The sequence below is a fragment of the Nematolebias whitei genome, chromosome 18 (genome assembly GCF_014905685.2).
Source record: "Nematolebias whitei isolate Nwh7 chromosome 18, NemWhi1, whole genome shotgun sequence".
Classification (NCBI taxonomy): Eukaryota; Metazoa; Chordata; class Actinopteri; order Cyprinodontiformes; family Rivulidae; genus Nematolebias; species Nematolebias whitei.
Genome location: NC_056515.1, coordinates 36,044,353 through 36,049,094, shown reverse-complemented (window position 1 = coordinate 36,049,094; position 4,742 = coordinate 36,044,353).

Here is a 4,742-nt window from a genome sequence, read left to right as displayed (position 1 = left end):
AGTGCCTTAATTACTGACTGTAATAAGACAACAGAATCACTGTCATTTTGCTCATTACCTAAAACGTGTGATACGCAACACTTTTCACCAGTGTCTACTTCTGGGATAATATAGTATGAAAGCTAAGACAAATTTCCACCCCTTGCATATAGATTAGTTCTGAATTTAAACATTTGTAAGCAAGAGGGAAAGGGCCAGAGGAACAAGCTAACAAAGCTGTGTCTGATAAAATCAGTTAGTAGTTATTGTGTTTGATCTAATGTTTCTCTTGCAGAAAAATATTTTATGAAACCTGGGTAAGCCTGCTAGTTTGATAGTCTTCTTCTTTTGTTCTTCTTTTTATTAGTAGTAGTCATAGTAGTAGTTGTTGTTTTAGCAGTATTTCTTAGGTTTAAGTTCTAGTATGACTTGTAACCTGTCCAGGATGTACCCCACCCCTCGCACAGTGATTGCTGGATATTGGCACCGGCGACGCCCATGTCCCAAAATGGAAGAAGCGGGTAAAAAGATAATGGATGGACGAGAGTTCTAGTATGGGTTGTGAAAAGCATGACCAATTTTAATCCAGAGTTTATATATTTTTTTTGGTTATTGCTTACACACCCACTAACCAGTGCGATGTGAAGGTAGTTGGAGCCAGACAGGTTTGTTCGAGTTTACGCAAAACTATTGCTGACATAGAGAATGGTCAATACAGACCTGCATTTGTGTGAACAAAATAAAAGTCTTTGTTAATGTCAAAAGGTTAAATGAGAAAGGGCAGACTGGTTTAAGGTGACAGAAAAGTCACAGTAGCTCAAATGACCACTTGTTCTTCTTATTATTTATATTATTATTGTTATTATTATCATTTTGTATGCAGAAACAAACAATATAAAATCCATAAATTAGTTGCAGCATTGTACAGTATAAGCCATGGGGGTCGAAGTCTGTGAAAAAAAAAAGTAGTGGCTTATAGACTGGGAAGTATTGTAATCTCTGAAAAACAAACAAATCTAAGTTTGAACCAGATGGGCTAGAGCAACAGAAAACCACATCAGGTGCCACTCATGTCAACTAAACACACAAAACAGAGGCTGAAGTTTGCACAGGCTCATCCAAAAAACTGGTCACTTTCAATTCACTGCACTTCAGTGGCCTCCATGTTCACCATAGCTCAATAATTTGATCGTATTTGTGATGTGGTGGGACAGAAGACTTCGCATCATGAATGTTGTTACATCCACTGATTGCTAAGGGTTCTCTAGATACTAGAGGGCAACCTTTCTCCTCCTTTGCTTGTTTACAGGCCTGCTGTCACACCATGCTGCACACCTGGAATCACTCCCTCCTCATCAGTGGACTGCATAAAAGCTTCAGTGATCCAGCGTCACACCCTTAAGGAAATGAGTTACAAATGGGTTATCAGTATACACAGGAGACATATTAGCATTATTATTAGCAATACAATGGATAGAAGAAATTAGACCTTTAAAAACAATACATTGCTCAGATTCTAGTTCAGTATTAACCAGTCTAAAATACAACCACTCAGGCAGTAGACCAGGCATTTTAATAGAAATACAGCAAACATTATTCAGGATACAAATGATGGGATTAACAGTTATTTATTTGGTTTCCAGCTCACATTGGGATTAAGGGTAACGGAACGGCAGATAGGGAAGCAAAAAAGGCAACAGGACAAGTGAATTTTACAGTGAGTACAAGCAAATCAGAAGCAAAAAGTATAATTAAACAAAAATTGAGGGATGAAGATAACAAAGACATGTTGTATTATAGGATTCAAAAAAAGAGTAGGACAAATGAGAATAGGAAGAAAAAATAGAAGAGAGGAGAAACTCTTAACAAATTTAAGATTTGGACATAATGGACTTAACAGTTTGCTATACAGAATACAGCAACATAATACAGGAAACTGTCAATATTGTGGAGAAAACGAGACAATCGAACACATTATTTTAGTATGTAGAAGATATGTGATAAAAAGGAGATTAATGTTGGAAGAATTTAGGAAAAATAAAGAAAAGTTTAATTTAATCAATATGCTACAGGGGAATTCAGATAGTAAAAGCACTCAGATTTAATTAGATTTGTCTGGAAAACAAAGGTGATTAATAGAATATAACATAGAATAAAAGAGAGATTTTGAGCCACACTCCACACCAGTAGGTGGCGGTAATGCAACCTCAACGTTTTTTGCCAACCACCAATAAAACCTCAAGAACAACAACATCACACCTTTTTTTCCCCATGGGCAACTCTGACAATATATTTGTGATCTTCTGTGAACTTTACTATTTAAGCAGTATGTTTAGATGGAAAGTCTGGTAGGGGTTCTCTGCCATTAACTTTTCTCATGTTTTGTGGCCAGCTGGGAGCTTATGAATTGTAGTTTTTTTGTTTCGTTAGATAAAAGGTGATTTTATTTTCTAGCCAGAAAGAGGATTCTTTTCTGTTGTTTTGGCCTTGGAGACTCTGAAGTTCATGGCTTCCCTTCTGTTCATTAATGTCCAAAACTCTTAGATGATTGTATTATTGTAACACCAAATTGGGCTGATTTTGATGTATTACTTTTTGTTTAGTTGACAATTTGTTACACCTTGTGCCTCTCAGACTCAGTCCAAGGGTTGTAACAATGATCAACAGAAAAATAACAGCATGAAGCTACTGTATATGCTGCCATGTTGATATGAACAAAATTATCCAAGCAACAATGATGTATTGTAGACGAGGTCTTGCGATTTGTATTTTACAAGAAGTCTTTTGGATGAAAGACAAAATGTTTCTCCCAAAAAAAAAAAAAAAGTCCAGATGACATGATGTAACTTTTGTTATCTACCTGGATGATTGAGCTTATGAACCTTTTTTCTCCAAAGAATGTTTCCATTGACTTGTTGAATGCATGACATGAATAATTAAAACAGTTCTGAAGGCAAAAGAGGGTCAAACCCAGAACTAACAGGGTGCGCCTAAAGTGGCTGGTTTGGGTTGTGATTCAGTTCATCAGTATCACAAACGTGTTGCTTAATTTAATGAATGTCACTGAAAAGATCAGCTTTTTAGAACAGCATGACATTAATTAGGGGACTAATGCATAAGCACTGAAGCAGCCTTATGATTCTATTTGTCATGTCACAACACAGGTGATCCACTGAACCAGACCATATTTAATAAGATTCAAATATCAAAACTACTACCGTTTTTACATTTTCTTACACTGTATTAAAAAAAATAGCTGCTAATGGCTAAAAGGTGCAGTTTGAACGTTCTTTGCTAGGGTTAGCATTATCTTTGAGTAAAACTGTGTATGCCAGAAGACCAGTGGGACAACTTTAGAGACACCGCTGACAATACCTGAAAATCCACACAATCTAACTCGAGCTTTACCTGCTGCTCTGTGTGGGAAAGTGACCGTAGGAGCACACCGGTTCCAACGTTTGCTCATTCAGACAGGTAGGGGACTCTAGAGATAAAACTGAGGTCCAACTCTAATCTCTCAATGTGTGACTTGATGGAGTGCTGGAAGGAACTTCTAAAAATGTCTGTTATAGCCAATTAAAAGGAGCCGGGCGTTAATTAGTTGAGGTGAAATGGGATAAGCTTGATCCATACCACTGTCTTACACGGAGCTTCAATTCTTTAAAGTACCGGCCGAGCCAAATGTGCCACTGTGCTTGTCATTTCCAATTAGGATGTTAAACAGTATTTCCATAGTTGTAACAATTGTTACAAATTATTTTTCTCAGCCCAGTCAAATGAGTGGAGCATGGAAGATAACAAATCAGCAGGGTGATTTATTTATTTATTTATTTTTTTCTCTTTCTGTCAAGTTTTTATTTTTTTTTTTGTTCTTCTTTTCTTTTCAACTGTCAGACAAGAAGTAGTAGCTCTGAATAAAAAGCAACACCTTCTAAAGATGACACGAGAAGAACAGCGATACAGCAACAGTTTTTTGTTGGTCTGGATAAAATTGAATTGAACAGTTCTTTGCTGCTGAACTTTTAAAGAAAATTTGAAACAACCGTTTTCGAGCTTTAAAAATGGAAACGGGTACAAAAAGTGATCGTGTTGACAATAAAGGGACAACATCTTAAATATTTCACCAAATGAGCAACTTTAAACCAGTCAGTCTCAGAATTACTAAATTATTTGTTTTAGAAGGCACACATTTCACAAGCATGTGTACAAAAACTGCGTAGTCACTGATCTTACATTCCTTAACGCACGTCAGAACAACTTGTGTTTAGGGATCAAATATCCAAGGAAATGGATTGCTCTAGCCTTCAATAATAATACATTATTTATTATTATTGTTTTTTCATGATTTTGTTTATACACGTAATATAGGATAAAAATAATAGTGTCTCAATGAGAAATGCAAGAATCTGATGAGTCAGTAAGTACAAGCTTCTCTTCAAGATAACCTGGTTGCATAATTAGAGATGCATCGATTGATAAGATTTAATCAGATAATTTATAAAAGTGAATTTAAAAAAAAAGCAACTTAACTCAAAACAATGTTGCAAATGTGTATATTTTTATTAAATCTGATGCAATATTCATGCATTAAGAACTACCAAAAACAACTGACATACAGAGGCATACACAATTTTGTGAATGTTTTTTTTTTTTTGATGGCTAGTGTAAAATAAAAATATGAAGACATTCTCATATTATTGTTTTTTGCATATTTTAACCTAATAAAAACTTAAATTTATAGTTGTGTGTGTATGTGTATATAT